We start from the raw sequence: 24,810 nt of genomic DNA, 5'->3' as shown, positions 1-24,810 counted from the left end.
TCTTCCAAATATTGATTTTGCTGGTTACTAATTCTCCCGTATGTGTTTGAGAGTTTATCCTGCAGGCTCATTTTGAGTGGCAATTTCTTATTTTAATTTTTTTCTTTACTTAAGTCTATGAACCTCTCTCCCCATCCAAACATTTTGTGTTTTTCTCTATCCAGGGCTCCAGCACCCTTAGGCCTTCAGCCCAGGTCTAACCCTGGTAGCTTAGGGCAGTGCTTCTCTTATAATCTGTGTTAATACAGCAATTTGTTACTCTGTCCTTGAAGGACTGATGTTTCTGTAAAATTTGATAAAAATAAATTACCAAGAAAAATGACTATCTGTTCATATATCCTGGCCATATATATTACTATAAAAGCTATAAATGGCAAAAAGTCCACAGGTGTGTCAGTTAGGGTACCATACAACACATTGAGTTGGGACTCCTGGCCAAAGGATATTGAGGACTTTATGGACTCAGTCATGGGTTCAACTGGTTTTGACTGCAGGTGCTTCTGTCTACCTTTCCAGGTAATCAGCTTTTGGAAACTACAGCCCCAGGAGCAGACGTTACTTTTCCTTCTCACCCTTCTTTTATGAGAAGGAGTATCCTACCTGAGTCCCTAATTTCAAAAAAATGAAACTGGTTTGGTTCTCAGTTTCACATGAGAAACCTCAGGGAAATCAAAATCACATGACACATACTAGCCAATGAGAAAGCAGGAGAAATCTGGTCAGGGCTTCTTCTTGCTTAAAAAGAAGCATAAGAAGAAGACTTAGTCTTGTCCTCTACGTAAGAATGTTGATATAAGGAGATGTGAGGTGTATGTGAGGTGCAGCAGCAGCTATTTTGTGACCATGAGGGAGTCAAGCTGAAGACAAAGCCAACATACAAAGGAGGGCAGTGCTGAAAAATAAAGAGAGTTCAGGCCCCTGATGCTGATCAGTCACTGAATTAACCAAGCCAAAAGTCATCCTCCTTCATTACCTCTCTTACCAGGTATAAAGAATGTGCTTATTATTCTAACCGGCACATCTATAATTGCTATGTGTTGAGACTAGAAGTATGTAGTGTGAACCTGTATTACCTTCTTAACTTCAAATCACTCTCATTACTGTCATAATTTTTAGGCTAATTCATGGTAATATTTTCAAGCACAGGAAGTAACTTGGAATTAGCTTTAAAATATTTGCAGATACTTTTGGAAAATTGCTTTATGAATTGATAAGAATATTTTCTGGTTAGTATATTTAGTTTGATTGGTAAATGAGAATTCCTGAGGTGTCCAACATTTTAGCCAACATTTATTCATTGTCTGTTAAATCTCATACCTTGTAATGGAAGCCATGAGGGTCATTGCAGAAAGATAGGATCTTTCCCCTTAAGGAATCTAACTAGGAGACAAACCTTACAATGACGGTATGCCATTTAGAGGGATCTGTCTAAATGAGGAAGATGTACAGCAAATTATGTAGGGGTCAGAAAAAAAACAGCGAATTTATGTAAACATTCTCAATGGATGCTACTTACATTGATAGTTCGATTACTAACGTCTTTCTCTACTGATCAAGCATAAACCCAGCCCATGCCCATTCTTCAATAAATGTTGAACAAGGTAGAACAGCCTGTTGGAGATGTTCTCTCTATAATTAGATGAACTGGAGAATTATTTCCAACTAGTTTCAAAATCTCTTGTTAGCATGTCTTTGAATGTCAGTGAAGCAGTTATCAAATTTGAAGAAATATTCCTTAGGGTAGTATGTTCATTAAATGTGTAACTTTGTCAGAGTGCCACCGCATTAAAGATTTTTTTACAGCCAGGTGGTGAGAAAAGTACCTTTGGAATAGTTGCTCACTGACAACATATAAAGTGAAAATTGCACGTATTCTCAAATCTTTACACGTTTCTCTGACTGATCATTGGCTCCTTCGAAGGCTGGAGATTTGTGTGTAGCATGCCTGCAGGCTACATATGTTAAAAGTTAACAGAAAAATGTGTACCAGAAATCAGATGGAAGATTCTCTTAGATCAGTTCTTCAGTGTGCCTGCTTATTGAGCCAGATTATTAGTGGTTTCTTTACAGCTGAAAATGGAGCAGCAACCGAGTGTTTGTGTGAAGAACTGACATATGCGATGGTTAGTTGTCAAAATCAATACCTATATTTCCATTTTATCCATGCTAATTGCAGTGTAGTTTGATTCTTTTTTAATTTTTTAGGAAATTTCTGTTTTATTCTTTTCAAGCTAGAATAGAAAAAATAAATATATGGGAAATTATACATAAGATAAATGTCCACCTAATATAGAAGCAGAATTGTATTTTAAGTCAAATATCTTTATAACAAACATATTTCCAAGCCCCAGTCAATAGCTGCTTGATTTTGAGCAGCCTTTACTGCATCAGAAAGCAGAAAACAAGCAAAGCATTCTCCCAAAGATCTGTGCGATGGAAGCCAAGCTGTTGGCTACTTGTCTGATCAATTACCTCTGTTTGCTCAGCAAAGCCAACGTGTACTTTTGGCTCTATCAACAGGGATGCCAAGACTGGAAGCAACTGGGCAAGAGGACAAATAAGGAAAATAAAGTCTGAGCACCCACACGGGTCATGATACAGATAAAAAGATTTTTTAAAGAATTGGTAAACTGGCAGGAGTGGCAATTGGTACAGCCATGTCAAAGGGTGATTAAGTTGAACATATCTTCTAAAATGAAAAGTGGTCTTACCCTATAGTCCAGGAATTCACTTCTCAATATCTATCCTAGAAAAATGCATGTGCACAAAAAGCACATGTAAGATGTTCATTGTAACATAGCTTGTATTAGATAAAAAATAAATAGCAAGTTAAGCATCCATCAACAGGTTAAATAAGCCATGATACAAACGTAGTTGTTAAATATAATGAAGGGAATCTGAATTTGTCAACATAGGGTCTTCTTTAAGACATAAGGCTAGGTGGGGAAAAAAACATATTTTTGAGTAATATATACAGCTGAACACTGTATATTAAATCAACTGATCATAAAACAATACTCTTTCTTTTCCAAAAGTACTTTATTTTCCAGAAGTTCTCTATATGCAAATCATAGAAGGAGACTTGGATGTTTACATCTCAAATTGGTAACAGGGACTACCTCTGTGGAGGTGAGAGTAGACCAGAGTTGAAAAGAAGGGATTTTAAAGAGGCGTTATGCATTTATTTGTAAGGTTTTCCTTTATACAGATAAAAGCTTAATTTTTACACATATTTCACATATTAGTAATAAAATTAAAATAGATAAACAAATGAAAAGTGATGTAACTCTGTGTCGTTTAAATTTAAACCTATTCTATACACTTTAAGCAAGTCCTTTGGTTAAAGTCCTTTGGAGTTCTGATTCCTCGAGCTGATGTCATGATTCTGGGCATTGAGGATTCTTAGAAAGAGGAAATAGTGGCCGGGCGCGGTGGCTCAAGCCTGTAATCCCAGCACTTTGGGAGGCCGAGACGGGCGGATCACGAGGTCAGGAGATCGAGACCATCCTGGCTAACACTGTGAAACCCCGTCTCTACTAAAAAAATACAAAAAACTAGCCGGGCGAGGTGGTGGGCGCCTGTAGTCCCAGCTACTCGGGAGGCTGAGGCAGGAGAATGGCGTAAACCTGGGAGGCGGAGCTTGCAGTGAGCTGAGATCCGGCCACTGCACTCCAGCCTGGGGAACAGAGCGAGACTCCGTCTCAAAAAAAAAAAAAAAAAAGAAAAAAAGAAAGAGGAAATAGTGATATGGGGAAAGCCTCTTCCCTCTCCCCTTATCATTCCTGTATAAGCACAAAATCAAACTAGAGTGGCCTCCTGAGCTCTGCTTCATCAGGACCACTTGGCTTGGAGCCAACTCTGTGTCACATCCCACAGTGCTTCAACACTGTCCTCATGTCTCCTAAGTCAGCAATGGATTCTTGAAACATCCTTCGATGTATTGGGATGGAACAGAGATGATGCATAGGCCACACCAACAAAAAATGTCAAGGAAAGTTGGATGGACCAAAGGTCCATGGGCTGTACTCGAAACCCTCTAGTTTCCTCATGGGAAATCTTGCCACCTGGTTACAAATGTACTGGCAAGAGACCCAAGTGAAATATGGAATCATTAAGAGTTATGGCCAGAGGGGCGTTCTGTTTCTCTTAGAGTTGGTGATATTACTGGTGCCATGTTGCTTCTGCAAGGGAAGGGATGTCTGAAAATGGAGCCAAATACAGCAGAAAAGGGAGACATGGTGAAGGAGAATCATTCTTGATAGAGCTAATTTGCTCTTCTGGATTTAACCATAACTTAGTATGGCCTTTTAAATTATGTGCACCAGGCCTGGTGCGGTGGTTCACACCTGTAATCCCAGCACTTTGGGAGGCTGAGGCGGGTGGATCATGAGGTCAGGACTTTGAGACTGGCCTGACCAACAAGGTGAAACTGTCTCTACTAAAAATAGAAAAATTAGCCGGGTGTGGTGGCATGCGCCTATAATCTCAGCTACTCAGGAGGCTAAGGCAGGAGAATCGTTTGAACCCGGGAGTTGGAGGTTGCAGTGAATGGAGATCGCGCCACTGCACTCCGGCCTGGGTGACAGAGTGAGACTCCATCTTAAAATAAATAAATAAATAAATAAATAAATAAATAAATAACGTATACCAATAAAAATCACTGTTACTCCTTTGTCCCCGGATATGTCCTGTCTAATACTTTCCTCCCACTGAGGCCAGATTATAGCTCTTTGAAGGCTGATGATATGGAGAGTGGAAGGTGAGGGCCACTCTCACTTGCTTCATCTTGATTTGGTGGTGAGTATAAACCAAGTTGTTGATCTCCAAGGATTGGAAGCAGAAGAAACTCATTTTGGGGAGGGGCAGTCGTCAGAATCAGAGGGCTGCTCAGAGAAGAGCTCTCAACAGAGCTGTGGAATACCCTTCTCAGTGTAGCTGGAAAACCTGAAGTGTGGAACATCCACACCCAGATAGATCCCCAGGAAGCCAGAGTACATCATGCTTTGTAGTAGATTTGCATTTAATCCAAGACGACCGGTGCTCCTCTTCCAGAACTTCAGTTCATCTCCCTTGCTTAATAAAAGTCTTCTGTTACCTTGGGCAGGCACATTCCACTTCTGAAGACATTTTCACACACAATATTTGCATGTGATCCTCAAAGCCAGTCTGTAAAGGAGCCTGGTATGGAATGAAAATCTCCCCTTTGCAAATAAAGAAACTGATGCCCAGTGGATTTCCTAAAGTCCCTGCTTAAAATTCTCCCATGGCTGCATTAGAACGGCATCTACATGCTTGTTCCCAGCCTCCTGGGCTTTTCCTGATCTGGCCTCTGTCTGCCCTTCCTCCCTCTCACTACCCCTCTTGCTCCAACCTCACTAGAGAAGCAACCCTTCCACTCACCTCTGCACTAGCACTGGCTGATTCATTATCTTGTACTTTTCTCTCATGATCTTCACATGACTGGCTCTTCCTCATCTTCCAGGTCTCAAATCAAATATTATTTTCTCGGATGCTTCCGTGCAACCCTCCCCAAAGTAGTCTTCACCACTACCTTATATCACATCACTCTTTTTATTTCCTTTATAGCTCTCACCTGCTCTGATTACATCTTATTCTTGCTGTTATTGCAATTGTTGACTGGTTTATTGGTTAGGGTTCTGCTAGAGAAATAGAACCATAGAATATAGAATACGTATGTAACCGTATGTATAGAGAGAGACAGAGAGAGTGTGTGTGTGTATATATACTGTTATGAATATACATATAGAGACATATATACATATGGAGAGAGATTTATTTCAAGGAATTGACTTATATGACTATATATAGATACATATATATACATATGGAGAGAGGTTTATTTCAAGGAATTGACTTCTGTGATTGTGGGGGCTGGCAAGTCCAAAGTCTGTAGGGCAGATCAGTCAGCTGGAAATCCTTGAGCAGAAGCTGACACTGCAGTCCACAGGCTGATTTTCTTCTTCCCTCGGGAAAACCTCAGTTTTGCTATTGAGGTCTTTCAACCGATTAGATGAGGCCCACCCAGTCTGTTAAGGCTAATCTCCTTTATATAAAGTCAATTGATTGCAGATGTTTACTACATCTACCAAGTGTCTTCATACCAACACCTAGATTACTGTTTAATTAAATAACTGGATCCTGTAGCCAAGTTGATGCATAAAGCTGACCGTCAGAACTGGTTTCTTCCTCATCTTTCTTCTCCCATAAGAAAGGAGATTTCATGTGGAGAGAGGTCTCTGTTCTGTTCACTGGTGCATCCCTAGGCCCTTGAATTACTGAGTGAGTGACCAGGCAGCTATCTTCCTTCAAGTGGTTCAGATAAGCCAAGGTCACAGCTCAGGGGGGCCACAAGATGGCATCTGCTGGAGGGTGCAAGAGTAGCTGCCCACTTATGCCTAACTCACCAGAAGCTGAGACTTGGTGCCAGAGGTCTCCAATCAGTAATCAGTAGCCCTGACCATTGCCATGTGGGTCCTTCCTACCTTCAGTGAGAGTGAATAACCATGCCCCTCTACCCTCCCAGCTTTGCACCCCACAGCCTCACTCAAGAAGTTATCTCAAGACAAATCAGAGCTTCCCAGAAAGCCTGCCATGGTGGAGTCCTGAGAGCAGCCTTTGAAGACAACATGCCATGGACTCAGGCTGATTCAGGGAGTTAACGCATCTGAAGCTGCGCCTTAGATGGACCAAGGCCAGCTGCCTTTTCAAACAAGGCACTAAGGAATAGTGTTCACCCAGTGCTCTTCTGCCCTTCATAGTGGCAGGTGGCACCACTGAGCCCCTTCAGGGGACCCTCTCTGCAGTATGAGGGGAGCCAAGAGAGGGATACCCCCAGCTGAGGCAGGCATGGGCATCTTCATCATTTTAAATACATTTTATACTACTATTATGATACTTATTTATGTGTGTTTATTTCTTATACATCTGCCCCATTAGAATGTGAACACTTTTAGAACAGGAATCTCGCTGAACATCCTATCAGTTAGAACAGTGCTTGGTCTTAGAAAAGGCTCAACTGATATTTGAGGAATGAGGGAAGGAAAGAAGGAAGGAATGAAGGAAAGAAGGAAGGAAGGAGAGGGAAAGGAAGGAAGGAAGGAGAGAGGGAAAGAAAGAAGAAAGGAAGGAAAGAAGGAAGGAATGAAGGAAGGAGAGAGGGAAAGAAGGAAGGAAGGAAGGAGGAAGGGAGGGAGGGAAGGAAGGAAGGAAGGAAGGAAGGAAGGAAGGAAGGAAGGAAGGAAGGAGGGAGGGAGGGAGGAAAAAGAAAGCAAAGCTGGAGAAAAAACAAGGAGAGCAGAAAGTAATTTATTATCATTCCCTGAACCAGCCTTAGAGGCTTAGATGTTCCTGAAATCTGGGTTCTGGAGGTCGGAGGGGTTAAGTAGCAGGTTAGCTTTGGATCCCTCATCTAGGGTTTTCTACCCTCTGGTACTGGGTCAACATATTTTCATGGTGCAACAACGTGGCCAGAATCACTGAAAGCTGACTGAGCACTACCTCAGCACTAAGTTGTTGTTTGTATGTTTGTTTGCTTGCTTGTTTGTTTTGGAAACAGGGCCTTGCTCTGTCACCCAGGCTGTAGTGGCGGTGATGTGATCATTCATATCTCACTGCAGCCTCAAACTTCTGGGCTCCAGTGATCCTCTTACCTCAGCCTCCTGAGTAGCTGAGACCACAGGCAAAGGCCATTGCACCCAGCTGGTCAGTGGATTTCACAGTGCATTGTGGATGTTGTGGTCATTTGCTTTTCATCCTGGAGGTCAGAGATAAATTGGTGACACTGATTCTGAATGGGAAATGAAAGAAGGTGCCCGGAAAAGGGGAAGTAAAGGAGTAGTTTTACTAGCCACAGTTCTGCACCAGTGATTTTTGGGCGAACTGCTTTCCTCTCTGTGACTGGAATCCTATCTTCAAAATTAAGGGGATGAAGATAATCAGTAGAACTTGGGCTTTATTTTTAAGCTGTGGAGTCATACAAGGAACCCCAATATATTAAAAAAGGACAAAAGTATAATTTAGTTTTCATGTATATTATAGTATTTTCAAACTTATAGCATTTACTTATATTAATAAAAACAGTAATGCCCCTGAGAGTAAACCAAACATTGAAATCTATGGTAATGGAAGAAAGAGCCAACTTTATATTTGCTATCATCATGTAGTTTATTTTTGAATTTTGTTTTCATGCAAAACAAGGAGATTTTCACAGAAAAACAATTTCAGACAGTAAATGCTTATTTTTTTGATTTCATAATCTTCAGTTTAACCAAAATGGCAACTTAAGCCTTATTCCAAGTCTTCAGAGATGTACCTTAGCCTGGCAATACAATTTAACATGTTTGGGGTCACCAATAGGCTAAAGTATATTTTATTAGCTTATTAGCAGCTGACTGTTTTTTAATTTCCACAGTATGGTTAATAAATATTCAAAAGAATGTTTTTGGGTCCCCTGAAGCATCTCCAAGTAAACAATCTGAACATCATTAAGCTAGAGGATTTGTAAAAGTTCCTCTAGTTCTAAATGGCTCTTAATCTGATTATGTATATATAAATGCAGTGGTTTGGTCATAGCTCACTACAACCTCGAACTGCTGGGCTCAGGAGATCCTCCCTCTTCAGCCTCTCCTAGGACTACAGGTATGTGCCATTATGCCTGGCTAAATTTTTATTTTTTATTTTTTATTTTTGAGAGACGAGTCTTGCTATGTTGCCCAGGCTGGTCTTGAACTCCTGGCCTCAGACAATCCTCCCACCTCAGCCTCCCGAAGTGTTGGGATTACAAGCCTGAGCCATCACACCTCGCCTGTTTATGTATTTATTGAGGAGAGACTGTGTGCTAGTGCCCAGAGACAAAGGTGACTACAACACAAACAGCCCTTTGTATACACAGCTTAACTCTACAGGTAATTTTCAGCACTTTTCAATGTAAGGTAAGTGTTTTCACGTATTATTTTCTTTCATCTCCCAAAATAAATACGTAATGTACATACTATCATTTCCTCATTGTATAAATGGGGAAACAGAGGCTTAGAGAAGTTAAGAATTTTTCCGAGGGCAACAGCTAGTAAATGGCAATGCTGGGCCTCAGATTCGCAAGAGTCCACTGTGGATTTCTTGCTCTTAACCATTTGGCAACATTTTCTGAGTCTGTCAAAACCCTGCTTCAGTGCAGAAATGGCTCTGGCCCCTTGCTCATCTGGGAGGAAGGTGGGGTGGCGCACCAGCCCCAGGAGGGCGGTGACTGACTCCCGCAGGCCCCGCTCCCCTGGTTTGCGCTGATAATGCTGTTCTCCTCCCAGCTCAGCAGCCAACCCCACCCCCACCGTACCCGAGCTGCTGGCAAGGCTGCCAGGTTTCCCGGGCAGGGAAGAAGAAAGCCTCCCATTAGCAGGAGGCTGCGGTTCGGAGCGTCCCTGGGATGAGAAGCATCTGTTGCTGCTCCCCATTGTTCCAGCTGAGAGCACGCTAATTGTCCCCTCCAAAGTTGGGCTGCCGTCTCTTGCCAGAGGGAAATTATGGACCCTTTTTCAGCAGGCGCTGTCCTTTCCGCAGCTGTCAGCTGAATGGCCCCAGGAGGAACAGACTGATTCGGAGGGTGGGGGGAAGTCCATCTTGCATCGTGATCCTCGCGAAGGAAAGTCCGCACAGCCCTGAAAGGAAGCAGCGCACCCCGCAGACGGACTCCACCCAAGAACACACAGGCCGAGGGACAATGACCTTTCTTGAGCATCCATATGATTCCGCGGCCTGTGGGATGGTTTGCACTGCTGCTGTTGGATCATTCGGGAGCTTGAATGCGGGCAGCATTTTGGAGTAAAAAAAGTAGAACATGCTTGGGAATCAGACTAGGCTGGGTTCAAATCTGAGCGCTGCCACTCATTAACCACGACCTTGAGCAAATCACTGTCACTTATCCACCTTGCAGGGCAACTGGGAGGAATCCACAAGCCAATAAATAACTATGAAATAGCTAGCACAGGCTGGCATAGAGCAGGTGCTTGAGATGGATGACTTTTTGTTATCATTATTACTATTATTATTATAACACTGCGTTGAAACACAGGAGTGAAGACAGCCCACACAGGAGGGTCTCGTAAGTAAAGAGGTAAGAACATCACTCATATATTAAAAAAATATTTTAAGTTACCTCCTAGGTTGCAGGTACTGTGTAGGCAGCTAAATCCCCAGAGAGGCCTGGGTCTACTTGGAAGTCAAGCAAGATGGATGTCCTGAACAGGAGCTGGAGAAACAGCTGTTTTACAACGAAAATGGCCCCCAGCAGAAGGAAGAGCTTGGGCAGAAACCCAGAGATGACAGGAGCAAGGAATGCTTCAGCTGAGGATCTGAAAGTAGCCCAGTGCTATCAGAACTCAGAAACTAAGCGCTGGGGAGGATCAATAATAAAATAGATAATTAATAATGGGAGGACATCACCCTTAGCCCTGGTCTTCTGGCTAGAGTCTGCCATAGAGTCTATGGCAATGACTGAGATATCTCACTTCACGTGGGATGTACAAGGGCAGAACGGTGAGGATGAGACACAAGGAAGGGTAGAGGCAATGCAGCATACACGTTAGTGCATTGACTACCACTTTGTAATGCACCACAAAGTGACATGGCAGACTGTCCCCAGGCTGCAAGGAGGGACTGCACACTGGGGCAGTTCCCAGGAGACAAGAAGAAGGAAGATTTACGTGCCCAGCTCTTTCTCCTATTTCCCATTGGTAAAGATTCACTGCTTTCAGGTCGTTTCCTCTGTCCCCGCAGTGGCCACTCAGACAGTCATCTCTCTTCCCAGAATGCAGTATTGTGTGCCAGTCTGAAAGAGGAGGCAGAACCCAGCACACTAGGGTGAAGACCAAGAGAGCAAGCAGGAGGCAGGCGAGGGCGTCTGCAGGGATATTCAAAGCCTGTGTGCTGGCCCCCGGGGAGCATGGATTCCAGAGAGGAAGGGGAGGAGCATCGTCTTTGTTGATTGTTATAGCACAGGCTGCTGGTGTTCACTCATGTGCCATTCTCCTTTCTTCTATTCAGCTAAACTATATTTCCTATATCCCCACCTCTACCCATTGCATTTAAGTGGGATCCTGTGACTGATTCTGGCCAACGAACCACAAGCAAAAATGATGTATGCAGCATGTTCACGGCTGGCCGGAATGCCTCCTGCAGTCTCTTCCACTGTCTTTTACTCTCTTGTCCTCCAAGACTATAGAAGACAGCCTGAGGCCAGGCATGGTGGCTCATGCCTATAATCTCAACACTTTGGGAGGCTGAGGCAGGAGGATCACCTGAGGTCAGTTCAAAGATCAGTCATGGTGAAACCCTGTCTATACTAAAAACCCAAAATGAGCCAGGCATGGTGGCACAAGCCTGTAATCTCAGCTACTCAGGAGGCTGAGGCAGGAGAATCGCTTGAACCCGGGAGGTTGCAGTGAGCTGAGATCGCACCACTGCACTCCAGCCTGGGCAATGAGCAAAATTCCATCTCAAAAAAAAAAAAAGAAGAAGAAGAAGAAAAAGACAGCCTGGGAGAGTCACAAGGTAAAAACCTGGCTCCTCAAGTCACCCCCTAGAAGACAGTCATTCTGAAGAGCTTCCCACTAGAAACACCCTTACTAGACTTTGAGTAAGTGAGTAATAAACTTAGCTGGTCTTGAGGCGCTGAGCTAAGGGGTCGCTTGCTACATGAAATAACATCACTGTGCCCTAATGGATACCTGAGCCCATGATGCTCCACAGGTACTGTGCTAGATTAGCCCAAGTCAACCTCACGACAACCCCAAAAGAGGGAATTAGTATCCCTATTTTACAAGTGACTAAATGAGATTCAGAGAGATTGTCACTTGGCCAAGGTCACAGCAAGTAAAGGAGGGGTTTGGATACAAACCCAATCCTGGCTTTCTCTTTCCACTGAGTCATTCAGCTTGCTCCCCTGGAGTGGGGAGTGATGTGGGAAGAGAGAGGAGGAAGACACACATTCCTGGCTTTGAGTGGGCTAGCCCAACCCTGCGGGGGAGTCCAGACGCTGGTTTCATCCTCATTCCTGCTCCAGAAAAACACCAGGGTCAACTGCCAGAGAGAGAAACTCCGGAGAAATTAGTAGGAATGACTCGGTCACTCAGAGTCCCCTCTTTTATGCTTCATGGGACAGAGTGATGGAGAAATTGGGAGGAGACTCATAATTAGCAATCACAGGGGTTAAATTAAAAAGAAAGAAAAAACACCACTTAACCAGTCAATGAAATTAGATAAAATTATCTGCTAGTATTTATACAAAGATCTAATGCTGACCTCTACAATAAAGGCTCTATATGGCTTGCAAGATACAGTAAAATTAATTGTATATTGGGCTGCCAGGCACTGTTAGAATGGTGTGTTTATTTAAGCAGTCCCAGAGCTTCAAACATTTGAGTTGTAAAGGCCCAGTCGCTGTGAGGGGCTTGAGGAAGAGAAGCTCAGGTCCTTGCATTCTCCCTGGGGCCAAGTAACCACGAGCTTTTATGGTTTTATATTCTGTTGGGTGTTTTTCCTTTAACAGCCCTTCCTGACAACACCTGGCAGAGCCCTGAACGTGAATAGGTGTGATGTGTCTCTGAGTTTTTGCTCCATAGCAAGTCAGAAGGGAATTAGAAATGACTGTCTTTACTTTAAAACTGGATGAGGACAGTCTCTATATATAGGGATTCAGACTGGATAAAGGATGTCAGGTTCAAGTTCATTGAAGAAAAGACAAAAATGAGTCCGAGCAAGCTTGACTGGGAGAAATCAGGACACTGTGAAGAGATGGCTCCCTGTTCACCAAAGGTAGTTCTGGTTGTTGCTAGGAAGCTGCTTCCCAGGCAGGGCTATGTTTTCCTGTCTCCCTGGCACCGAGGTGGGGCCGTGGAATGTTACCAATGGGATATGAGCAGAGGTCCCAGGTGACTCTTTCAGACCAAAGAACTTGAGAAGCAGAAGTGCCTGCAATCCCCCTCCTTTTTTCCTTCTGCTAGCTTCCTGTGGAAGAGCACAGTCACCTGGAAGTTGCATGTTAAAGATCACAGTGCCACGAAATAAAAGGAGCCTGAATCCCCGAATCACCATCTGGAGACGAGCTAATGGCCAGTTAGAATTAAAGTGAGTGTAAAGTAAACTTCTATTATGTTTACGCCATTATATTTTGAGGATTTTTTAAGAGCAACTAGTATTAAACCAATACAGTAACATTAAGTCCTAAGATTGAGGAAGATTACCTTCTTTTTACATGCATTAATGTGTAGCAAATATATTGCTGCTTTCCCCTACTAAGCCCACTGGAAATGTTGTTAGTAGATTATGACATTTTTTATCATTCCTTCTGTGGCCTCAGAACCCTTCTTAACATTGTAATTATTACTAATTTATTATGAGTTCCATGAAGATGTAACTGAGAATAATACCTATTCTGACACAACTGTAAATTTATTGGGACAGGTGTTGACAAATCTCTCATGTAGCACATCATCAAAACAGGGCAGCAGCTCAAAAATGTTGCTGAATGAGTGAATTAATTAATTAATTAAAGTATAGGTGTTCTGCAAAGATCTTATTCTGATATATTTGCAATCTTCCCTGGGTCAGAGAACTGCTAAAACATGGGAACTGATAATTATCAGAATAATTAAACTCAGGTATTAAGACCTCTAATGGACTTGATGGAGCCTTCCTAGAATGGTAGGTCTGTAGTCACTGATGATCTCTCACACTTTACTTTACCTTGCCTCTACAGAAAAAGCAATCGAAACTGTTCAGATCTGCTTTGAGATCCAGTGTCAGAAGACATGAGGGGGAAAACCCCTCTATTGTTTGAGTGGTGTCTTGAATGTCATAGCTAGTTAGACTGTTTAACCAGAGTCCTCCAAGAATATATGTACACAGAGGTGCTGACGGTCATCCCTCTCCTTTGTAAAGCACCAACTGCAGTAGCTGGACTCTTGCATCCATAATCTCATTTGATTATTTTATCTATTTAAGTAAAGAAAACAAAAGAAAATACACCCATTTAACAGATGAAGGGAGAATCCCAGAGGGGATGTGACTTGATAACACCACAGAATATTAAAGACAAGCTCAGGTTCAGAGCCCCGGACTTTTTCATTTGCTCATTCAGTCAATATTCAATGAGTACTTATTGGTCAGGCACCTACTACTCCCTGGGTCTCACTTAATGCATCAAAATGTCATGCTTCCACAGTACAGATGGATATTTCATCACACACTCTCATGTTTGGCATTTTATGAAGTACAGTCCTTTCCCTTCCCTTTCTTCCTTTAACTAGTGGAAGGAAAACAAGCAAATTTGATCTGAGCCTTGATCCGCCCCTACTTTTTCTTACCGCAAAGAACACCATATGCTGAAAGGGTCTATCTAAGCACAATCCTGTTACTATTGCAGGAGGCATTAAATAATTAAATTAATTTATCAGATTATTAGGAACAAAGTTGTAGGAAGGATGTCACATGGGAAGAAAGCACTGAATGCCACTTCTAGAAATATGCACAGTTTTGAATGTGCCTGGAAATAATGAAGAAGTGGTCTAAATTCAAGAACTGGACGGTCTTTGGCGGGCCCCCAAGAGTCTGGAAGTGTTCTCTCGGTGCCTTAGCCTAAGTTTCAGATTTACAATTTGAAAAACGCAGCTGTCAGTTCAGAGCCTACATCTATACACACCACAATCCAGCTTTTCTGGCTACAAGCTGTTGTGGCCTCTGAGATAAACATGGGACAATCCCACGTGGAACCGGCCACTTGGTCACTTCCCCTGACTTTAGGACACTCTGATTCAGACGCTGACTTACAGCCTAGACTATTCTCATCAACACAAGAAAGTAGGGAGCTGAGGATGTCCACTGGGGGCCATTCCTTCAAGCACTGTGACACTCACAGAACCGCCAAATCCTTGAGTGATCCCTAGAGGAATAGAAGTTCTCCTGGAAGAAGCATGATGGTATTGTGAGTTGAAAGTAAACTGTCACAGAAAAATAAGAGTTTAGAGATCTTGGAGCCTATAATACCTTTAAAAATTCCTTAGAGAATTTTCTTTTACGGCTCTCCAAGATTGCTTATCCAACCTTGTTTCCCCCCCACCCTGAAAGTACTCTTTATTCCCCTCCTCATAAACCTCTAACCATGCCATTTTTATTCCTGCTTCCCCAACTTTGCATAAACTGTCTGAAAAGCATTTTTCCCATCTATCTGTCGAAGCAAGTCCTACCCAGTCTTCTAAGGCAGTATCAACTTTGGCATGGAATCACTTTTTTCCCCTAAACTTTCTATAACCTGGAGACAGGGGTCCACACTACCGCATTCATTATCTCCCTTTGTTTATCATTGTTTTCTGATTTAAAAAAAAACACACACTCCTTCTCCAATAATGCTGCAAGTTCCTTTGGGAAGCATGGTCTTTGAATTTGCAGCCCACCTGTGTGTAACCTCTTTCTTTCTTTCTTTTTTTTTGAGACAGAGTCTTGCTCTGTCACCCAGGCTGGAGTGCAGTGGCCAGATCTCAGCTCACTGCAAGCTCCGCCTCCCGGATTTAGGCCATTCTCCTGCCTCAGCCTCCCGAGTAGCTGGGACTACAGGCACCCGCCACCTCGCCTGGCTAGTTTTGTTTTTTTTTTTTTTTGTATTTTTTAGTAGAGACGGGGTTTCACTGTGTTAGCCAGGATGGTCTCGATCTCCTGACCTTATAATTCGCCCGCCTCGGCCTCCCAAAGTGCTGGGATTACAGGCTTGAGCCACTGCGCCCGGCCGTAGCCTCTTTCTAAGGACTTTGAAAAGTTATCGGGAGAGGAGAGGCTAATTTGCTTGCTTTCTCTTAGGCCACCCCATTCACAAGGATGTCACCATTATTAGTTCCCTGACCTATGTGCAGGGATGCCTGGGAGAATTGTATTGTGTGTTATCTTATCTCCTTTCTGAGATTATAAGCATTGTGCAAAATAGGCAATATATCTTATAACCTTTGAGTGCATAAACTAAATATTAAATTTTTTAAAAAATTAAATGTTGCTGTTTTTGCTGTTGTTTTTTGAGCAATGCATGTGGCCAGTGTCCTCACAGGTCTCTATTATTAGGGGCTATATTCTAAAGAGTTCATCCAAATTTTGGATTTAAGTGAGTTTGCTGTCTGCTATGTATGGTTTTCAATACAAAATTTTTTGAATATGGGACAATCTGTACAATTCTCCTAGGCATCCCCGCACACAGGTCACTAAAAATGGTGGCATCCTTGGAGACAGGCTGGCTTAAGAGAAAGCAAAGAAACTCAACCTCCTCCTTGTTCAGTAACTTTTGGAAGTCCTAAGGAAGAGGCTACACACAGGTGGGTTCCAAATTCAAAGGCCAGGCTTCCCAAAGGAGCGTGCAGGGCTATTGAGGAAGGAGCATAAATTATGGCAGTAGGTGGCATTTGTGCCTGCTGTACCCACCAACTTATAAAGGGACCTTAATCAATTGCCCCAGTCCTCTCACGCCTCAGGCTGGCTGAGGGCCAGGCAGACCTCCAACATGAAACCCAGCAAATGTGATCTGGGCCTTGCTCTGCCCCCACCTATTTCCTCCCTCAAAGAGGATTCTGGTGCCAGCACCATATGTTGAAAGGGCCCAAGCATGATCCTATTACCATTGCAGGAGGCATTAAATAATTACATTAATTTACCTAAATATGGAAAAAAAATCTTTACAAATCAGGGACACTTGGCAGATTTTCCAGCTGCACATTTTTTTGCTTGGCACAGCACACTGTCCTGTTGGGTTCCCATTGCTACTTGGAGTGTTTCCTTTAATTGTGGGGCACATGCCTTCTCTTGTTCTGTTTAATTTTCTCGGAGCTGGTTCCACATTCCAGCTACAAACATATTATAGGGAAAAAAAAATGCCCACAAAAGTATGGATTGTGCTTGAGTGTACCCTAAGGGAGAGTGCATAAAAATAGTAATTTCTTGTATATGAAACCTTCCATCGGGCAGTCTTTCACTAGATTGCTTTGCAAAAAGTAAAAGGTTGAAGGGGTGGAAAGAGGGAAAAGGGCAAAGGAAGGAAAGAAATAAAACTGGGAGAGCAGAAAGGGGTTATACAGTGGAGTGCGAGTGAGCACACATTGGAATTCCATGTGTATGAGGATGGTGAACTAGACTCGTGTTTGCTGGACTTGTAATGGAAAGCTCCACCAAAGAGAAGTCTGCATTTTCAGGGTCAACACTTTCTGTTAACTATCTCTGGTCAGTGTTTTCACTGCCAAGGCTTGTTGTGTCTAAATCGCAGACCTCCTGCCATGGAATTCGAGGGCTGAAGTGCAGATAATATTCACAGAGACCACACTTCCCTGACTCAGCATGTCCTCACAGGAAAGCCACAGAGAGTGACTGCCACCCACACAGCCCAACGTCAGAGGCCGAGGAAAGGGAGGTCCTAGCGTCTCACAAGTTCACCTGACCGGAGACTGCCTGGTATTCCCTTCCTTGGGATAAGGACTTATAGAGGGTGCTTCGTAAATCCTCTGTGTCTTGTTTTTAGTCTACTGAAGACCAACATTAGCAGTAGTAGTAGTAGTAGTAGTAGCATTTTGTATCACAGTGCTTGGATGTCTCAGTAAGGTCAGGTTGCTGGATTACATTTCTAAGTACTTCCTCTTTATTTCTAGCCTTGCCTCATCATGGAGAGGTAGCAAGCAGTGAATGAGCATCATTCTGTGGCCTACACCTTGAGTCACTCAGTTCTAGACGCAGGGAGATGAGATTCTGCTAAACTGGCCCCTTCCAAGAAAGGGTGCCCAGGGACTTGCACTGACAGTGGGGGTAGATGATAACTGTCACATCACAGAGAAGAAGCAGCTGGGACCCCGGAGATGAATTTCCCAGCTCCCAGAGTTTCCAGAGCATCCATTGAGCCTGCAAATAGCATTGGTGACTGTCTTCTGCCATTGTCTCTGAGGTCTGTGGGCCAGGGTAGCTGGAAAGGGCTGAGCATTCTTTTCTAAGGTAGTGTGTCTTGCCTTGGTAATAATAGACAGATAAGACTTTAGGAAAAATATATTAGAGGGAGCAAAGAAGTGTGATTTTTTAAGTTCTTACTTCCCTTCCCAGAAATGGTACGGGCCCCATTCAGCAAAACTCTGTGCTGGTCTGAAGTCATGAGCCAGCGAGGCCTCTGGCTGTAGACATGATAAAAGGCTTCATTTTCTGACTTAACCATGTTTCTGCTTATCTCCTCATCTGCAGCCCGTGGTGAACACTGTGACTTCTTCCTTTTCCTGTTGCTTATTCCTGCTGTGGCTTGATGATACATTCTGATCCATCCTGCAGCATCCGCATTACTGTCTATAAGCTTGTGATATGGTTTGGCCCTGTCCCCACCCAAATCTCATCTTGAATCCTACTCCCGTAATTCCCATGTGTTGTTGAGAGGGACCCGGTGGGAGATCATTTGAATCATGGGAGCGGTTCCCCCATATTGTTCTTGTGGTAGCAAATAAGGCTCACAAGGTCTGATGGTTTTATCAGGGGTTTCCTCTTTTGCATTCTCCTCATTTTCTTTTGCTGCCTCCATGTGAGAAGAGCTTTTTGCCTCCTGCTATGATTCTGAGGCCTCCCAGCCACGTAGAACTGTAAGTCCAATTAAACCTCTTTTTCTTCCCGGTCTCAGGTATGTCTTTATCAACACCATGAAAACGGACTGATAGTGCTTGTTAGAAATGCAGAACCTCAGGCCCTGCTCTTTCCTGGAACTATTCCCTCAGATTCCATGGGTTAACAATATCCTTGAGGGATTTTTATATACATTAGAGTTTCAGACGCGCTGCTCTAGGAAGCTCTCGCAGTCCCCTATCACCTGCGTTTGGTGCTCCCTTCTGCCATGTGGGAGAGAATATATTCAAGCAGGACAACTGAAGAAAGTTGAATGATGGGAAATCAGTAAGTTAAAGCAATAAGACTATTAAATCGGGGAGTTGCCACCACCCCTAACTCTGAGGGGGCAAAGACAAGAGGTCACCAGAATCCTGGAAGCTGCACAAAGGAGCCCTCTGACGGCAATTGTGGCCTTCAGTGGAGGAAGAGGGGAATGTACAGTTTCCCAGCCCAGGGGAAATAGATACGCCATCTCTCCCTCATTTCCCTCTCTGTCTGTTGTGAATGTCTTTGCTATGGGTTGGAATGTGGCCCTTATACTGAAGTTCTAAGCCCCGGGACCTCAGAATGTGCCGTCATGTGGAAATAGGGTTGTTGCAGATGTAATTAGTTATGCTGGAGTAAAGCGGGTCGTTCATGCAGTATGAATGTTCTTGTGAAAAGGGGAGAGATACAGAGACAGAAGCATATGGACAGGACAGCCATGTGACCACAGAGGCAGAGACTGAAGTGAGGCATCTACAAGCCAAGGATTGCTAGAAACACAAAAAGCTGGAAGAGGAGAGGAGGGATATTTCTGCAGCTTTCAAAGGGAGTGTGATCTTGCTGATACCTTGATCTTGGACTTTTGGCCTCCAGAAATGTGAGACAGTAAGTTTCTGTTGTTTTAAGCCACTTGGTTTGTGGTACTTTGTCAAGGTAGCACGAGCAAATGAAGATAGCTTTCCATTGGCTGAGTCCAATCAAAAGCCAGATGAGAAAGGATCCTGCCGAAGTCATTCATAAAAGGGTGGGAAAAGTGGAGAATGAATCCGTAGGAGAAAATAAAAAGTATCCAGCAGGTGGGGACTATGAGAATAGATCAATGGAAAGTATTAGATTAAAAACTAAACAAAACTCTCTTTTTGTAAGAGTTACCAAACCTGGCTGCTGGTAACTCCCTTCCCTGGATGTATGAAAGAAACCTGGCTGCTCCCTCTAGTATGTGAGCAGGAGGTACATGAACAAACCTGATGATATCATTTAATCCCTTGATACAGCAATATCTGAAGTCTTCATCCTTGGAATCCACCACGGTTGATACAATAAAGTCCCTCTTTGACTTGAGCTATTGTCTCCAAACACCTAAATGCCAGAGAATGGTAATATATTTTACTTAATTTCATGGCTCTGAGAAACACAGGGATCCACACTAAGGTCTTTCTGGCCAATCTCAATATCCTCCCTGAGAGAAAGAAAGTGACACCTTTCAGACAGGAAATCTGTCTAGGATCCTGTCCCCGTGAAAGGGAGTTTTTCATAAACAGAATATCCAGTTTCTTGCAGCTCTTTTTATGAAAAATCAGAAACAACCTAGGTGCCCAACAAAAGGAGATTAGTCAAATGGATTTTCTACATCCATACAATGCAATTCTCTACAGGCAAAAATTATGACACGGAATGATTGTTTTCCAAACATCCTCTGCAAGACCAAGGTTTCCTCAGAAACCTGCAGAGACAGAGTGGTGTAAGTACATACACTGAGCTACCAATATCATAATCCCGATTTCATTCGAGCATTTTTATTTTGACCTATTTTTATCTATTTTGCTTCCAAATAATATTCCCCTTAAATGAAGAGTTCCAGGTAATGCCCATAAGCATGTCCATTGGCTTGTAGGTGGCCATTATCTACCTTTCGCCCCATATGGGTAGCACTGGAGGAGAAACAGGGTGGAAAATTTCTGGGTTTGATGAAGAGCAGAAAAAGATTTGAGAATGATTTGGCAGACTGGTGACTCAGAGCTCATGTACAACTAATTCACATGGATTAAGAGGCCAAGTGCAGTGAGGAAAAGTCCCTAGGCCAGGAGAAGGGAGAACTGGATTCCTAGCCCAGCTGTCCCAGCAGCAGACAGTATGTGTGAGAAGGTCCCCTCTGTGCTTAAGTACAAAGCCGCCATCCGCATGACCTCTCAAGCCTGCAAGGACACAAGCATATTCTTTAGTACTATGGAAACCCTTGTGTGATGTCAGAAAGAAATTTCCAAGGATATATACAATCATGTAGTCTGCGTATCTATTCCTCACTTCAACTTCATTATGTATTTCCAACTCCTTTTCTAAATATGAGCCAGATAGACACATAGAAATGGACTGTGACTAATACAATTTTAGTTCATCATCTCAACAATCTTAGGAAATAGATTTCATCATAACTGTCATTTTATAGAGGAGGAAACTGAAGCTCAGAGGTGGTAGGCAATTCATCTAAGGTCACACAGCTGGTAAATGTCAAAACCAGGCTTTGAAGACCTGATGAACTTTTGGTCTTAATGAGTATGTACTATGGACCAAAATATACACAGAGACATCTTTTCAGGCTTCAAATTTAACAAATTTGAGGATTTAAATAGCTATAGGTATAGATGATATTGAGGGAGGAGAGGGAATAGACAGCTTGTAACAATTTTCAGGGGGTGGTACAGCTGGGAGAGGTAGTAGACTATGGAATCAAGCCCGCGCATTCCTCATACATCCAAAGCTCAGAGAGAGGGTATGACTTAACCAAGGTCATACAATTCTTTGGCATCCAATCCCCAAATAAAACCCAAAATTTTAAAGCCAAGATTAACTGCCCTTAACTCTATAGTTGATAACTTTATGATATTCCCTGAGATGTACTTGCTGTACTTCTTGAGGTCTTGAAGAAGGTTTTTTTTTTTTTTAAAAAAAAAAAAATGCCTCTGAACTTCTGCTCAGCCTAATGAACTCATCCGATTTACCAGATGTACAAAAGTGAAACGAATCTGACACACAATCAGTTAATCCTTTATCTTCCTTGGCGGCAGCCTCGGAAACAGCGGGAGGACAGTCCCCCAGCCTGCAGTGGTGTTACGGATCACAACGGAAGCATATTGTCATCAGATTAATTTTCCAACGCTCCTACCCTAACCACAAAATCCTGAGAGAACGAGTGTCAAATACACTTAATAATTGCATAATTATGACATCTGTTACTCTCCAGCACCTCTTAGTGGAAAATTAACTGAAGAAATAGCAGGTTCAAAGATGTGTTAACACTCTGATAGCAGATTTAATTGAAATATGACGGGGGAGGATAATGGAGATTAAATTAAGCTCTCAGATAATCATCTGACACAAAGATAATTGAGCCAGTCTCTGCCACGTTGATGAACGCTTCAGAGATGCTGTGCAGGGTGGCATTTCGAGTATCTTATCCTTCAGGCAAAATGGAATTCTCCTCCCCACCCCCTTCTTCTCCCTCTCTTGTCATTCAACATTTGTATCCTCCAAATCAATAATGTGAACAGCAGCATAATTGGAAATAAAAGATGATCTGAAATCCACAGGAAATTAGGTTGAGGCGCGTGGAGGAAATACAGTCGCATTCTGGACACAAGGTGGATTTTTATGGGATGTGCCCCTACTCTGCAGTTTCTCCAGGAGTGTTTTCCCAGTGTCTCTGTCCTCAGCAGAAAGAAGTGGCCATATGTGAGACTGGAAGGTGGGCCATAAACATGAGAATGGAGGAGTCAGTAGGAGGCTTCCTCTGCATTCCCTTACAACAATCACTTTGAGCTCTTTCTCCTCTCCGCGGGACCATTCTCTTGTTTTGTAGGGCAAGCCCAGGAAGCAGTGTGTGGCAAAGAATGAGTACCCGGTGCTGGAGGGCATGGAGCGATCCACTGGCAGCTCTTGGTGGTGATGAGTGAGTGTCCTGCGGCAGGGTGTGGGGTGGCCTGGGAAGACCAGTTGAAGGCAGGAAGTGGGAAAGCATTCTGGTTCCTGTCATGGCAAGGGTCAGCAGCCAACAGTCTGGGAGAGTCTTCTTGCATCTCTCTTCCTCTAACAAGGTAATGCCTCCCTGTCAAAGGGTCATGAGTGGCAAACCAGCATAGAGAATAAGGTGGTGCCCTGAAAGGCAGTCTTCACTCCTCTCCCACTCCACCAGCGCTCCAACTACTCAGAGTTTCAGGTTCGGGATTTTATATTAATGGGGTTGATCTGCTTCGCTTAGGTGGAGTCAAAGGAATGTGGTCACATCTCCTTGAAGCAACTCCATCCCATTCCCTCTTACTCTTCTCTTCCCTGGCATCACCCCGCCCATGAACACCATAAGAATTTCCTAGTCCTGATCTCTCTCTATGCTGGGACATAGCTAAGGGGACCCCCTTGGGGATGGAGGAGGCAATGATGCGAGTGCACCTAACTGGGGCCCTAGACATGACACGAGATGGAAAACATTTCCCCTCTCTAGTACAGCCATGGCTGAAGCCCAGAGTGCCTACTGGGCCTGAGATGAGGGGTTCTGGGCAAGCTGTGCATTCCAATGGTCACCACATCCTCTAGTTCAGATCCTGACCTTGGTGGTAAGTCCTTCAATGGACAGTGGAGCCCAACAACCAGGGCATTCCTTCCAAATTCTGCCAGAGAACCCACACTCAAAGTAGGTATCTTTTTTCCTACAAAGTCTCCAAGGTACAATGCCCAGGATGGCAGAGTAGCATCTGGCACCCAGAGCCTTATGTATGGCAAAGCTCTCCTTTCACCACCAGCCTTCTGTTTCAAACCTCTTCGAAAGTTAATTTAGGACACTCATTCTTCCTCCCTATTTTTGGGTTTGGAGTAGAGCCCAATATTCTGAAAGATTACAATAATGTTTAATTTGAGTGGAGAACAATGAGGCTCTCCATTCTATCTCTTCCCTCCTGGAAAAATTCCATAAATTCTATAAGTATGTTTCCCCAACTGATGGATATCGGCAATAAATTCCATGTCATCAGACCCCCAGTTAACCTATGATGGCAAAGTTTGAAAGATGGTCTTGTCCCATCTCTCCTACTACTTTTATCCCAAATTGTTAATTTATTGAAGCATAAAAAAGCAAAGCATCTCATGAAAAAGGAACTTAAGGGTTTGTTTTAATCATCCTCCTATGGTCAAGTAATATGGCACCAGAAATTGTCTTCAAAGAGAAGATTTCCGACTGTCTTCTGACCTCCCTTTTTAACTACAGGATGGGTGTGTGTGGCTCATAAATCAACTGGACCCACTTCCCTTTGTCTGTCTGTGTGCTGCCACGGACACTGGATTGCTATGAAGAGGAAATTTTGCCCAGAGGAAACTAGAAAACCTGAATGTGTACACAATGCTGACATATTTTGTTGCTTTCACCCCTCTTAAGAATTTCTACCGTTCCTTTGAGAAGTTGATTATTTTTAAAACTGTGTATCGTTTTGTCTTCTTGGGCAAACTGCACAATCAAAGGTATGTTTCACCGAGTATGTAAATCCCTTTTACATATTTCAAAATAATATCTAACTAAAACATCAAGGTTATAGCTCATAAGGCTAGAGTGGACAGGGCTCCACCTCCTCCTTCAGCCTCTCAAAGTAACATTTAAAGTATGTCCTATAATTAGGAGCGATTATAAATTCCAATTTAAAAGAAACCCGCATAACTCTGAGGGTATTTTTCTTTGATGTTACTCGCTTTAATTTATGTGCTTGTTGCACCAAATTGTCTCCACTTCCTCAGATATGTTCTCAAACAGAAAAGGCTTCCAAAATTGCAAGAGAAAAGCAGATCAAATCTGAGAAAAGTACTGAAGTTCATTAAAAAGGGTTATTGCATCTATAACTTCTGGACTTGGTGTTCATTGATTAGAGATTAAACATCATCCTTTGTACTACTCAGATTGGGATTTTTAATTAGGATGTCATTATTACACAGATATACTGAATGCCAAATTGATTTTTGAGACCTTTTGAAATAATAGCACTACTTCTGCAAAATGAAAATCATAATAGATTATTGACTTCTTCAGGAGTTTTGATCCAAGGGTACCTCCCCAAAGTCAACATTTTCAATATTTTCAGTTTTATGCAAAGAGATGCTCATAATTAGGCTTATACTAAA

Source organism: Piliocolobus tephrosceles, chromosome 17 (genome assembly GCF_002776525.5).
Source record: "Piliocolobus tephrosceles isolate RC106 chromosome 17, ASM277652v3, whole genome shotgun sequence".
Lineage (NCBI taxonomy): Eukaryota > Metazoa > Chordata > Mammalia > Primates > Cercopithecidae > Piliocolobus > Piliocolobus tephrosceles.
Note: the sequence above shows the minus strand (reverse complement) of the source record.